The sequence below is a fragment of the Cajanus cajan genome, chromosome 1 (assembly GCF_000230855.2).
Source record: "Cajanus cajan strain Asha chromosome 1, NIPB_CcT2T_4, whole genome shotgun sequence".
Classification (NCBI taxonomy): Eukaryota; Viridiplantae; Streptophyta; class Magnoliopsida; order Fabales; family Fabaceae; genus Cajanus; species Cajanus cajan.
Genome location: NC_138517.1, coordinates 75,280,576 through 75,295,694, shown reverse-complemented (window position 1 = coordinate 75,295,694; position 15,119 = coordinate 75,280,576). Strand labels below are relative to the sequence as shown.

Here is a 15,119-nt window from a genome sequence, read left to right as displayed (position 1 = left end):
CTCCAACCATATCTCTCGGCCCAATTTCTACCTTCACTTTTCCCATATTTACCCTCACAATCTATTGACTCAATTGCAAGAATCCCAGAATACTAAAAATCACAAGATTTACAAAGTTCCAAGTGAAAAACAGAGGTTTTTGGGAGCTCCTCCTATGTGTGTATGCTGCAGCCCCCCAATCTGTGTGTTACTAAAAAGAACACTTGCCCCCTCCAATTGGTCTCTAGCTGTAGCCTAGTGGATGTCCAGCTGTAGCCTCCATTAGTGGTTCAATTAGTGGAAAACCACTAATTATTTTTCCCTTTTTCCTTGTTTGTTTCTCCTTAATTTAAGGCCCCTTGTCTTTCTTTTTAATTTAGTGCTCATGTGCTTCTTGTTTCTTTCCTTAATTTTTGTCCCCCACTATTTTTCTCCTTAATTTTGGGCCCCACATATGTTCTGTCCAAGGAAAAGTTGGGATTTTTAACCCAAGGCTGCAGCTCTGGAATGGGGGCTGCAGCTCTGGAAGTGTTTCCATACGCACAAGGCTTCAAGGCTGCAGCTCTGGAATGGGGGCTGCAGCTCAAACTCTCTGGAATTGGTCTATATACTTACAAAGCTCCAAGGCTGCAGCTCTGGAATGGGGGCTGCAGCTCCAACTCTCTGGAATTGGTCCATATACGCATAAAGCTTCAAGGCTGCAGCTCTGGAATGGGGGCTGCAGCTCCAACTCTCTGGAATTGGTCTATTTACGCACAAAGCTCCAAGGCTGCAGCTCTAGAATGGGGGCTATAGCCTTGGATTTCCAATTTCATCAAAACCTACAAAAAAAGGAAATATTTTTAGCCAAAGAAACTACACTCTTGTAACTCCTTAGATTAATCTTAGTTCATCTATTTGGAGGGTCAAACATAACCAAAATTACTTATATCTCATCCAAAATAAGTGCCAAATTAAGCATAAAAATATGCAATTTGAGCACTTATCAACTCCCCCCAACTTACTCATTTGTTTGTCCCCAAACAAAGGTTCCACTATGACTACAAATGGACAACACTTTCTAATTCACAAATTGCTTTTATATCAACAAGAGAATAAGTCATCAATTAATTCACCTTCATTAAATTAATTCCTACTCACTTGAGGTGCCCACATTTTCAAGCATACTTAATCAAAGAATTCACAAAACAAATCACAAACTTGAGCACTATGAATCAGTGATTGAATAAATACTCCTCACTGGTGTATCTCTCCTTGGGTGAGTGTTTCTCTCAACTACACTCATCATTTCTATGAACATAAGCATTGATATCATCTCTCCATTACCACTCTTGAAAAGAAGATGAAGGATCTCAAGGTCTTTTGATGGTTGTAATGGGGCTTGGTTAACAAAGAAATATGATTTTTCTGGTTAAACAAGGTTCAAAGTTCAAACTCTAGAGAGCACAATAAACATAAGCAACAAGACTCAAAATTTATTCACTCTTCAATTTTCAACTCCAACCATATCTCTCGGCCCAATTTCTACCTTCACTTTTCCCATATTTACCCTCACAATCTATTGACTCAATTGCAAGAATCCCACCTCTTTTGAGACTTTTTGTACATTAACTTAGTTTTTTTTTTTTTTTTTTTTTTTTTTTTTTAACTTTTTATGAAGCTATTTTGAATGGAGTTGTACAGTACAATGATAACATTAGAGATGTAATTCTCACTTTAACACTTCACAACATGGTATTTCTTTTCTTTTTCTTCAACCTTTGACAATTTTCACTCCCCCCAACTTAACCCACAATCATTTTCATCATGCTCTCTAAGGTTTGGTTAGGGTGAGGAATTTATGATTGGTATAGGCTTAAGGGTTGAATAAAGGGTAATGCTCAAATGGGTTTCAAACAAAGATTTTTCTCAAATGAAGGTTAGCTGTTTGGTTCTAGGTTTAACAGATCTTCAATATGAACAACATAATGCCTTGATCTTTTCCATCACTTCTTACAAGAGCAACAATTTCAAGAATCAAACAATGCAAACACATATGCTATGATGGTGACTCTCAAACATATAAGTGTTTGTATTGGGTGTTCTCACTCACTGGCTTGGCTCAATAAATCCAACCACTGACCTTTCATGTCAAGTTAAAGAGATGCTCATGAATTCTAAGATTATGCATAAATGATAGAGTGCAACCAAAAGATGAGTATTAACAACACTTTTTTTTTTTTCGGTGAATTTAAAGATGAAAGTTTTCTTCTTGCTGATTTGAAACAACTTGACTTGTCTTTCAAAAAGAACTGAGTGTTTCAATAGTCAGTGATTATTCACAAACTAGTGACTTTCCACAAAAACCCCAAACGTTTATTAGTACTTGACCTAAGCACCACAAGCCAAAACAACACATGCATAATTATAACATCCAACACATAAAACCATAACTAACACAAAACAAACAGATAGTTTAAACTGAACAAGCTAGCAATAAACCACCATAATATTTAAATACTAAAATTTAAAATTGCAAAAAAATTAAAATGAACTTTTCTCCACAGTCTGTCTCAAAAATCCTCTGACTCGGATTCCTCTTCTTCTCCTTCCTCTTCTTCCTCTGCTTCTTCATCTCTCTCAACTTCCTCTTCCTATCCATGCTCAGCAGCAGGTTGTGCACTATGAACTCCTGACTGTTGCACTCCACCCCCTCCTAAGTATATAGGACTGTCCCTAGGCCATAAAATTTGGTCAACAAGGGTTTCTAAAGTAGGCCATGGATAGAGACTTCTTATTTCAGTTTATTTCAAGCACAATTAACCATGTGGATGATATGCACGTCAAAAAGCAAAGATTAATGTGCCAAAAATTAACATGGAGTTGAATTTCACATGGTGTTCTTGCAAACATTTCCACAAACACTTTGCATGCACCTTAAATAAGCATTTTTTTTTTAAGCAAACAAAGTGTTTCATTCACTTCAACAATTCAAGAGTTCTTTTGAGAAATTACAATTTAAAAATCACATTGTGCTTCAAGAGGAAGAAGAAATTTGAAAGAATCGCATGTAACTAGAGGAGAAAAATCTATGAAAAAATTTACCTTTTTAGTGTGATTTGAAGGAGAAGAGAACTATGAAATATTTCATTAATCTCCTACCAACAAGAGAGACTCATGAGAAGAGAGTGGGAGTATAAGAGAGTGTGGAAGGGTTTAGAGGTTGAGAACATGAAAAGAGAGTGAAGAGAAGTGTATTCATAGCTTGGAAGTGGAAAATGGGTCTTAAAATCACTTAAAAATTTTGGGCATTTGAACCTGGGGCTGCAGCCATGATTCTAGAGCTGCAGCTGCAATGATGGCAGAGATATTGAGCTTGGGCTTGAAAATCGGAGCTGCAGCTGCGTTTTTTTTTTTTTTTTTTTTTTTTTTTTTTTTTTTTTTTTTTTTTTTTTTTTTTTTTTTTTTTTTTTTTTTTTTGCTCTCATGTGGAGCTTGGCAGAGAGTTACCGCTGCAGCCGTGAATGAGGGCTGCAGCTATGGACCCCTGGACGTGAAACAGAAAATTAAGGCTTGAGCCTTGGATCCGGGGCTTGAGCCCTCATATCAGAAAAAAAAATTTCAGTTTTTCTGCTAAATCCGCTGCAGCTTTGGATGAGGGCTGCAGCCCTGAGACTTAAAACTTCATATTTTTACTTCCTTTTTCACTCTTTCATAGCTCTCAACCTCTCTAAAACTTGTTCCTACACTCCCACATTTTTAACAGCTATAATGAATTCCTAATTAACACAAACAATCACACAATTAACCAAGTGCAACTAACATGACACACAAAATATAAGATATGCAATGACACATGAATATCATACATTCAAACATGCATTGATACTACCATATCATTTACTCATGAAGCCTAAATAACACAACAAGTAGTAACCAAGATATAAAATTAGCAAAACACAATCATGCAAATCATCAAGCAACATTCATACTGATATCAAGCAATTCTATGAACAAAAACTCTTAATTACTTACTATTCAAACTAAATTGGGAATCTAAAAATAGAAATCAAAATAAGAACGTGCTAATTTAATGTCTTTAGCTTGACAATCCTGTTTGTTCATGGCTCCTTCAAATGTGTGCTGGTAGTGAATCTCTCCACCTCACCACCCAAATAATGCTTGAGCCTCTGACCATTAACTAGCCAAGTCCTTCTAGAGCCAGGATCTTCAAGTTCAATGGCTCTGGAATTGAACAATAATACTTGTTGGCCAGGTTGGAAGTTCCTGTTCAGAATCTTCTTGGCATGGTATATCTTGGCTTTGTGCTTGTAAGACTTAAAAGACTCATAAGCTTTCAATCTTCTTTCTTCCCATTCATGCAATTGAAGCTTTCTTTTCTCTCTTGCTGCCTTCAAATCATAATTCAAGGCCTTCAAAGCCCAAAATGCTTTATGTTCCAATTCCAATTGTAGATGACAAGCTTTACCAATGACTTTTTCCAATTCTTCATTAGAGATAAGCAAAGCCTTCTCTAGTGGCGATGAGCTCTTGAAATCATTTTGAGTTTCTAAGTACATATCATTTAATGCATCAATTCTGAAGCAATCTTTGTGACCTTTTGGAAACTTTGTTGTTTCAAATACATTGAAACTCACTTCCTCATCTTGGACCCTCACTTTCAGCTTTCCTTCATCCATGTCAATGAGAACTCGAGCTGTCTTCATAAAGGGTCTGCCCAGAATCAATGGAACCTCCACATCTTCTTCCATATCCATCACTACAAAATCAACTGGGAACATGAACTTGTCAACCTTTACAATCATATCTTCCACTATACCATGTGGAATCTTGATGGATCTGTCTGCCAACTGCAAGGTCATTCTTGTAGGTCTCACTTCCACTTCTCCTATCTTTTTCAACATGGATAAAGGCATCAAATTAATACTAGCTCCAAGATCTAAGAGTGCCTTACCCACTGACAGATTACCAATTGATACAGGGAGAGTGAAACTGCCTGGATCTCTAGATTTTTGAGGTAGAGACTTTTGTATAATAGCACTACAACCTGCCTCAAGCTCCACAGTCTCTTCTTCAAGAATTCTTTTCTTCTTAGTTAACAATCCCTTCATGAACCTGGCATATGTAGGCATTTGTTCCATGGCTTCAGTGAAAGGAATATTAATTTGTAGCTTCTTGATGATGTCCAGAAACCTTGCAAATTGTCTTTCCTTCTCTTTCTTAGATGGGGCATGAGGGTAAGGTAAGTCTTTAATAGGAACAGTAGAACTAACTTCCTTTCCCTTCTTTTTATTCTTCTCCTTCTCAATCTCATTTTTCTCTCTTATTTTCTCATTATTTACACTCTCACTCTTATTTTTTTCTTCCTCATTCTTCTCAATCTCTTCCTCAACCCCCGTCAATTCAACATTTTCTTTCTTTTCATTTTTCTCACTTACCCCAACATCACTACCTACCACCTTTCCACTTCTTGTTGTTATGGCTTGGCAATACTCCTTGGGGTTGGTCTTGGTGTTGGCTGAAAATGGGCCTTTAGACATGTCAGCCAATTGTTTAGCTAGCTGACCCACCTGCACCTCCAAGTTCTTGATGGATGCCTCTGTATTCTTCTGGTTGTTCATAGATACCTGCATAAACTGGTTCAGAGTATCCTCCAATTTGCTGGTTCTTTCATGCATAGAAGGATAAGCAGGCTGGTGTTGTTGTTGTTGTTGTGGTGGTGGCCTATTGGATGGTCCAACTTCATTCCTCCATCCATAACCTTGGTTGTTATTGTTGCTTCTCCAACCTTGATTTCCCTGCATATAATTGTTAGTGTTATAATTACGGGAATTAAAATTACCTCCTTGTTGTTGGTTCCCCACATAGTTGACCTCTTCTTCATTTGGAATTTCTGAACAGTGACCATTGGGATGATCTCCACCACAAAAATCACACTTTAAAGAAGGATTTTGTTGGGTTGAAAAAGAAGCAATAGCATGAAGCTGTTGTGGAATCTTGGCCATCTGCTTAGTCAATGCTTCAATTTGTTGAGATAGCAGCTTATTCTGAGCAAGGATTGCATCATTAGTGTTAAGATCAAGAACTCCTCTTCTATGAGATTGATGTCTTCCATGCTCTGTTTGGTGATCAGAAGATGCCAAAGACTCTATAATTTGAGTGGCTTCTTCTGGACTCACGGTCATCATGGTGCCACCAGCTGCTGCATCCAATAACATCTTCACCTCAGGTTTGATTCCATTGACAAAGAAATTAAGTTGAGCTATATCTTCAAACCCATGGTTAGGACATTTTCTGAGCAATGACTTAAATCTCTCCCAGGCTTCACAGAATGGTTCATCTGCACCTTGCCTGAAAGTAGTGATTTCTGACTTGGCCTTAATATACTTGGATGAAGGATAGAATCGGTTCACAAACTTATTTTCCACATCACCCCAGCTTGTCAAACTTTGATTTGGGTGAGATTGTAACCAAATTTTAGCTTTTCCTGTTAGAGAAAATGGAAACAATCTCAAATACACAGCTTCCTCATCACCTCCAGGTATTCCCATTGTTCCACATAACTCATAAAAATTTGAAAGGTGTGAGTATGGGTCTTCATGGTCAAGGCCAGCAAATTGTTGTGAGCTAACCAAGGTAAGGAAGGCAGGTTTCATCTCCATGGCTCTAGAAGTGTTTGGAGCTGCAATGCTAGAGAAATGTCTAGGACCTTGTTGTTGTGCATAATCACCTAGGGTCCTTCTGGGAGGCCTAGTTGGTCCATTTCCACCATTATTATTTCCTGTTCCGTCTTCAGCCATTGGTTGATTTGATGAAGTAGAAGAACTTGGAAAATCCTGCTGTTGTTCTAGGATTCTCTCTAACTGTCTCAGCCTTCGTGTTCTGTTATTATTCCTCCTTGCTGTTCTTTCAATTTCAGGATCAAAATGTAATTCTTCAGCTGGAGTTTTCCCTCGCATACAATTCCAAGAAGTCTGCACAGCAAGGTGAGTCCAAAAAAAAAAAAAATAATAAATTAACCCACATATTTCACTCTCCCTGTATCAATTGGTAATCTTTCAGTGGGTAAGGCACTATTAGATCTTGGAGCCAGTATCAATTTAATGCCATTATCTATGCTGAAGAAGATTGGAGATGTAGAGGTACGACCCACAAGGATGACCTTGCAATTGGCAGATAGATCCATCAAGCTTCCATATGGTATAGTGGAAGATATGATCGTGAAGGTTGATAAGTTCATGTTCCCAGTTGATTTTGTAGTGATGGACATGGAAGAAGATGTGGAGGTTCCATTGATTCTGGGCAGACCCTTTATGAAGACAGCTCGAGTTCTCATTGACATGGATGAAGGAAAGCTGAAAGTGAGGGTCCAAGATGAGGAAGTGAGTTTCAATGTATTTGAAACAACAAAGTTTCCAAAAGGTCACAAAGATTGCTTCAGAATTGATGCATTAAATGATATGTACTTAGAAACTCAAAATGATTTCAAGAGCTCATCGCCACTAGAGAAGGCTTTGCTTATCTCTAATGAAGAATTGGAAAAAGTCATTGGTAAAGCTTGTCATCTACAATTGGAATTGGAACATAAAGCATTTTGGGCTTTGAAGGCCTTGAATTATGATTTGAAGGCAGCAAGAGAGAAAAGAAAGCTTCAATTGCATGAATGGGAAGAAAGAAGATTGAAAGCTTATGAGTCTTTTAAGTCTTACAAGCACAAAGCCAAGATATACCATGCCAAGAAGATTCTGAACAGGAACTTCCAACCTGGCCAACAAGTATTATTGTTCAATTCCAGAGCCATTGAACTTGAAGATCCTGGCTCTAGAAGGACTTGGCTAGTTAATGGTCAGAGGCTCAAGCATTATTTGGGTGGTGAGGTGGAGAGATTCACTACCAGCACACATTTGAAGGAGCCATGAACAAACAGGATTGTCAAGCTAAAGACATTAAATTAGCACGTTCTTTTTTTGATTTCTATTTTTAGATTCCCAATTTAGTTTGAATAGTAAGTAATTAAGAGTTTTTGTTCATAGAATTGCTTGATATCAGTATGAATGTTGCTTGATGATTTGCATGTTTGTGTTTTGCTAATTTCATATCTTGGTTACTACTTGTTGTGTTATTTAGGCTTCATGAGTAAATGATATGGTAGTATCAATGCATGTTTGAATGTATGATATTCATGTGTCATTGCATATCTTATATTTTGTGTGTCATGTTAGTTGCACTTGGTTAATTGTGTGATTGTTTGTGTTAATTAGGAGTTCATTATAGCTGTTAAAAATGTGGGAGTGTAGGAACAAGTTTTAGAGAGGTTGAGAGCTATGAAAGAGTGAAAAAGGAAGTAAAAATATGAAGTTTTAAATCTCAGGGCTGCAGCCCTCATCCAAAGCTGCAGCGGATTTAGCAGAAAAGCTGAAATTTTTTTTTCTGATATGAGGGCTCAAGCCCCGGATCCAAGGCTCAAGCCTTAATTTTCTGTTTCACATCCAGGGATCCAGAGCTGCAGCCCTCATTCACGGCTGCAGCGGTAACTCTCTGCCAAGCTCCACATGAGAGCAAAAAAAAAAAAAAAAAAAAAAAAAAAAAAAAAAAAAAACGTCCAGGGGTCCAGAGCTGCAGCCCTCATTCACGGCTGCAGCGGTAACTCTCTGCCAAGCTCCACATGAGAGCAAAAAAAAAAAAAAAAAAAAAAAAAAAAAAAAAAAAAAAAAAACGCAGCTGCAGCTCCGATTTTCAAGCCCAAGCTCAATATCTCTGCCATCATTGCAGCTGCAGCTCTAGAATCATGGCTGCAGCCCCAGGTTCAAATGCCCAAAATTTTTAAGTGATTTTAAGACCCATTTTCCACTTCCAAGCTACGAATACACTTCTCTTCACTCTCTTTTCATGTTCTCAACCTCTAAACCCTTCCACACTCTCTTATACTCCCACTCTCTTCTCATGAGTCTCTCTTGTTGGTAGGAGATTAATGAAATATTTCATAGTTCTCTTCTCCTTCAAATCACACTAAAAACGTAAATTTTTTTCATAGATTTTTCTCCTCTAGTTACATGCGATTCTTTCAAATTTCTTCTTCCTCTTGAAGCACAATGTGATTTTTAAATTGTAATTTCTCAAAAGAACTCTTGAATTGTTGAAGTGAATGAAACACTTTGTTTGCTTAAAAAAAATGCTTATTTAAGGTGCATGCAAAGTGTTTGTGGAAATGTTTGCAAGAACACCATGTGAAATTCAACTCCATGTTAATTTTTGGCACATTAATCTTTGCTTTTTGACGTGCATATCATCCACATGGTTAATTGTGCTTGAAATAAACTGAAACAAGAAGTCTATATCCATGGCCTACTTTAGAAACCCTTGTTGACCAAATTTTATGGCCTAGGGACAGTCCTATATACTTAGGAGGGGGGTGGAGTGCAACAGTCAGGAGTTCATAGTGCAAAACCTGCTGCTGAGCATGGACAGGAAGAGGAAGTTGAGAGAGATGAAGAAGCAGAGGAAGAAGAGGAAGGAGAAGAAGAGGAATCCGAGTCAGAGGATTTTTGAGACAGACTGTGGAGAAAAGTTCATTTTAATTTTTTTGCAATTTTAAATTTTAGTATTTAAATATTATGGTGGTTTATTGCTAGCTTGTTCAGTTTAAACTATCTATTTGTTTTGTGTTAGTTATGGTTTTATGTGTTGGATGTTATAATTATGCATGTGTTGTTTTGGCTTGTGGTGCTTAGGTCAAGTACTAATAAACGTTTGGGGTTTTTGTGGAAAGTCACTAGTTTGTGAATAATCACTGACTATTGAAACACTCAGTTCTTTTTGAAAGACAAGTCAAGTTGTTTCAAATCAGCAAGAAGAAAACTTTCATCTTTAAATTCACCGAAAAAAAAAAGTGTTGTTAATACTCATCTTTTGGTTGCACTCTATCATTCATGCATAATCTTAGAATTCATGAGCATCTCTTTAACTTGACATGAAAGGTCAGTGGTTGGATTTATTGAGCCAAGCCAGTGAGTGAGAACACCCAATACATACACTTATATGTTTGAGAGTCACCATCATAGCATATGTGTTTGCATTGTTTGATTCTTGAAATTGTTGTTCTTGTAAGAAATGTTGGAAAAGATCAAGGCATTATGTTGTTCATATTGAAGATCTGTTAAACCTAGAACCAAACAGCTAACCTTCATTTGAGAAAAATCTTTGTTTGAAACCCATTTGAGCATTACCCTTTATCCAACCTTTAAGCCTATACCAATCATAAATTCCTCACCCTAACCAAACCTTAGAGAGCATGATGAAAATGATTGTGGGTTAAGTTGGGGGGAGTGAAAATTGTCAAAGGTTGAAGAAAAAGAAAAGAAATACCATGTTGTGAAGTGTTAAAGTGAGAATTACCTCTTTAATGTTATCATTGTAATGTACAATTTCATTCAAAATAGCTCAAAAAAAAAAAAAAAAAAAAAAAAAAAAAAAAGAAGCTAGGTTATTGTACAAAAAGTCTCAAAAGAGGTGGTATTCTTACAATTGAGTCAATAAATTATGAGGGTAAATATGGGAAAAGTGAAGGTAGAAATTGGGCTGAGATATATGGTTGGAGTTGAAAATTCAAGAGTGAACAAATTTTGAGTCTTGTTGCTTATGTTTATTGTGCTCTCTAGAGTTTGAACTTTGAACCTTGTTTACAAAAAAAAAAAAAAAAAAAAAAAAAATCATGTTTCTTTGTTAACCAAGCCCCATTACAACTATCAAAAGACCTTGTGATCCTTCATCTTCTTTTCAAGAATGGTAATGGAGAGATGATATCAATGCTTATGTTCATAGAAATGATGTGTGTAGTTGAGAGAAACACTCACCCAAGGAGAGATACACTAGTGAGGAGTATTTATTCAATCACTGATTCATAATGCTCAAGTTTGTGATTTGATTTGTGAATTCTTTGATTAAGTATGTTTGAAAATGTGGCACCTCAAGTGAGTAGGAATTAATTTGATGAAGGTGAATTAATTGATGACTTAGTGCTCAAATTGCATATTTTTATGCTTAATTTGGCACTTATTTTGGATGAGATATAAGTAATTTTGGTTATGTTTGACCCTCCAAATAGATGAACTAAGATTAATCTAAGGAGTTACAAGAGTGTAGTTTCTTTGGCTAAAAATATTTCCTTTTTGTGTAGGTTTTGATGAAATTGGAAATCCAAGGCTATAGCCCCAAAACCAGAGCTGCAGCCATGAAGCATGAACCAAAAAGAAGTGTTCCAGAGAGTTGGAGCTGCAGCCCCCATTCCAGAGCTGCAGCCTTGAATCCTTGTGCGTATGGAAACCAATTCCAGAGAGTTGGAGCTGCAGCCCCCATTCCAGAGCTGCAGCCTTGAAGCCTTGTGCGTATGGAAACCAATTCCAGAGAGTTGGAGCTGCAGCCCCCATTCCAGAGCTGCAGCCTTGAAGCCTTGTGCGTATGGAAACCAATTCCAGAGAGTTGGAGCTGCAGCCCCCATTCCAGAGCTGCAGCCTTGAAGCCTTGTGCGTATGGAAACACTTCCAGAGCTGCAGCCCCCATTCCAGAGCTGCAGCCTTGGGTTAAAAATCCCAACTTTTCCTTGGACAGAACATATGTGGGGCCCAAAATTAAGGAGAAAAATAGTGGGGGACAAAAATTAAGGAAAGAAACAAGAAGCACATGAGCACTAAATTAAAAAGAAAGACAAGGGGCCTTAAATTAAGGAGAAACAAACAAGGAAAAAGGAAAAAAATAATTAGTGGTTTTCCACTAATTGAACCACTAATGGAGGCTACAGCTGGACATCCACTAGGCTACAGCTAGAGACCAATTGGAGGGGGCAAGTGTTCTTTTTAGTAACACACAGATTGGGGGGCTAGAGGATACACACGAGGGAGGGAACCCAAATTCTCTGGTTTTTCATCTGCAACTTTGTACTCTCTTATGGAATTTGCTGCAGAATTTGTAATGGCTATGAGTGGCTAATTTCATTGAGGATTGGTTGGATGTAACTACTAACTCTTCTCCTTCTTAAATATATGCATTTTAATCTCATTATTTGTGTATGATTCTTTACTTAATGCTTATATCGGCTTGATCACCCGTTGTATGAATTTTTGGTTTTTGAATCCAGTTGGAAAACGTTTTTGAAAACCCGAACTGAATCTTGCACCTAATCAATTCTTGTTCTAGGGATAGACTTGATTTGGTTAGTCACATTGTTCAAGTTCTTGTTCTTAATGCGAAGTGTTGAACTCAAAACATAGAGGAATCATGTTTTGAGCTTAATGACTTTAGGATTCAACCTTGAGGAATCTTGTTGGATTACTTAATGAACGTGGAAATAATGGAATTAGAATAGCATTTATTTTAAGAAGATCTATGAGTTAGCAAGTGCTTCCGAACCAATCCTTGTTTCTTATTCATTGACCTTACTACGTTTGTTTTATTTTGTTGTTTTAATCTATTTTCACTCATCTACAATTTGAACATCAATTTCGTATAAATCATTAGAGCAAGAATTACTAAACACCCAAATCCCTGAGGACGATCTTTAAATACTACTTCGAAACTTGGTTCACTTGCCAAGTGATAGGTTGCGATAAAAACCCCATCAAGTTTCTGGCGCCGTTGCCGGGGATTTTGGTGCTAATTAGTAATTTTTAATCTTGTGATTTAGTAATTTTGTAAATTATTTTGTGAATACTTTGAATAGAGATATTTGTCTTGCTGTATTTTTTTTGGACTCACCTTGCTGTGCAGACTTCTTGGAATTGTATGCGAGGGAAAACTCCAGCTGAAGAATTACATTTTGATCCTGAAATTGAAAGAACAGCAAGGAGGAATAATAGCAGAACACGAAGGCTGAGACAGTTAGAGAGAATCCTAGAACAACAGCAGGATTTTCCAAGTTCTTCTACTTCATCAAATCAACCAATGGCTGAAGACGGAACAGGAAATAATAATGGTGGAAATGGACCAACCAGGCCTCCCAGAAGGACCCTAGGTGATTATGCACAACAACAGGGTCCTAGACATTTCTCTAGCATTGCAGCTCCAAACACTTCTAGAGCCATGGAGATGAAACCTGCCTTCCTTACCTTGGTTAGCTCACAACAATTTGCTGGCCTTGATCATGAAGACCCATACTCACACCTATCAAATTTCTATGAGTTATGTGGAACTATGGGAATTCCTAAGGCTGATGAGGAAGCTGTATATTTGAGGTTGTTTCCATTTTCTTTGACAGGAAAAGCTAAAGTTTGGTTACAATCTCACCCAAATCAAAGTTTGACAAGCTGGGGTGATGTGGAAAATAAGTTTGTAAACCGATTCTATCCTTCATCCAAGTATATTAAGGCCAAGTCAGAAATCACTACTTTCAGGCAAGGTGTAGATGAGCCATTTTGTGAAGCCTGGGAGAGATTTAAGTCATTGCTCAGAAAATGTCCTAACCATGGGTTTGAAGATATAGCTCAACTTAATTTCTTTGTCAATGGAATCAAACCTGAGGTGAAGATGTTATTGGATGCAGCAGCTGGTGGCACCATGATGACTGTGAGTCCAGAAGAGGCCACTCAAATTATAGAGTCTTTGGCATCTTCTGATCAACAAGCAGAGCATGGAAGACATCAATCTCATAGAAGAGGAGTTCTTGATCTTAACACTAATGATGCAATCCTTGATCAGAACAAACTGCTATCTCAACAGATCGAAGCATTGACTAAACAGATGGCCAAGATTCCACAACAGCTTCATGTTATTGCTTCTTCTTCAACCCAACAAAATCCTTCCTTAAAATGTGATTTTTGTGGAGGAGATCATCCCAATGGTCACTGTTCAGAAATTCCAAATGAAGAAGAGGTTAACTATGTGGGGAACCAACAACAAGGAGGTAATTTTAATTCCCGTAATTATAACACTAACAATTATATGCAGGGAAATCAAGGTTGGAGAAGCAACAATAACAACCAAGGTTATGGATGGAGGAATGAAGCTGGACCATCCAATAGGCCACCACCACAACAACAACAGCAACACCAGCCAGCTTATCCTTCTATGCATGAAAGAACCAGCAAATTGGAGGATACTCTGAACCAGTTCATGCAGGTGTCTATGAATAACCAGAAAAATACTGAGGCTTCCATCAAGAATTTGGAGGTACAGGTGGGTCAGCTAGCTAAACAATTAGCTGACATGTCTGGAGGACCATTTTCAGCCAATACCATGACCAACCCCAAGGAGTATTGCCAAGCTATAACAACAAGAAGTGGGAAGGTAGTTGGTGAAGATGTTGGAGTGAGTGAGAACAATGAGGATGCTGAGAATGAGGGAGAAAATAATGAATTGAAGGAGGTTGAGGAAGAGATTGAGAAGAATGAGGAAGAAAACAATAAGAGTGAGATTATAAATAGTGAAAAACAAAAAGAGAAAAATGGAGTTGAGAAGGAGAAAAAGAAAAAGAAGGGAAAGGAGGTAATTTCCACTGTTCCTATTCAAAACTTACCTTACTCTCATGCTCCTTCCAAGAAAGAAAAAGAAAGACAGTTCTTGAGATTTCTGGATATCATAAAAAAGCTCCAGATTAATATTCCTTTCACTGAAGCCATGGAGCAAATGCCCACATATGCTAGGTTCATGAAGGAATTGTTAACTAAGAAAAGGAGAATGCTTGAAGAAGAGACTGTGGAGCTTGAAGCAGGATGCAGTGCCATTATACAGAAGTCTCTACCTCAGAAGTCCAGAGATCCAGGCAGTTTCACTCTCCCTGTATCAATTGGTAATCTGTTAGTGGGTAAGGCACTCTTAGATCTTGGAGCTAGTATTAATTTGATGCCTTTATCCATGTTGAAAAAGATAGGAGAAGTGGAAGTGAGACCTACAAGAATGACCTTGCAGTTGGCAGACAGATCTATCAAGATTCCACATGGTATAGTGGAAGATATGATTGTAAAGGTTGACAAGTTCATGTTCCCAGTTGATTTTGTAGTGATGGACATGGAAGAAGATGTGGAGGTTCCATTGATTCTGGGCAGACCCTTTATGAAGACAGCTCGAGTTCTCATTGACATGGATGAAGGAAAGCTGAAAGTGAGGGTCCAAGATGAGGAAGTGAGTTTCAATGTATTTGAAACAACAAA

At 37.7% G+C, this 15,119-nt stretch overlaps 1 protein-coding gene and 2 non-coding genes across 4 annotated transcripts in view; 1 reads left to right on the top strand and 2 right to left on the bottom strand.

The window, feature by feature from the left end:
• Positions 1-2,663: 2,663 nt before the first annotated feature.
• Positions 2,664-15,119, bottom strand: part of LOC145950855 (uncharacterized) — a 43,253-nt gene continuing 30,797 nt past the window's right edge. For both annotated transcript variants that reach the window (XM_083062685.1, XM_083062687.1), the window contains one exon: positions 2,664-3,439. The gene's annotated coding sequence lies outside the window, so the exon portion shown is untranslated. The remainder of the gene's footprint in view (positions 3,440-15,119) is intronic.
• LOC145954012 (small nucleolar RNA R71) lies at positions 6,253-6,358 on the top strand. The gene has a single exon (XR_014431223.1). It is a non-coding gene; the product is annotated as a small nucleolar RNA R71 (small nucleolar RNA).
• On the bottom strand, positions 13,337-13,442 carry LOC145954023 (small nucleolar RNA R71). Its single transcript, XR_014431234.1, has one exon. It is a non-coding gene; the product is annotated as a small nucleolar RNA R71 (small nucleolar RNA).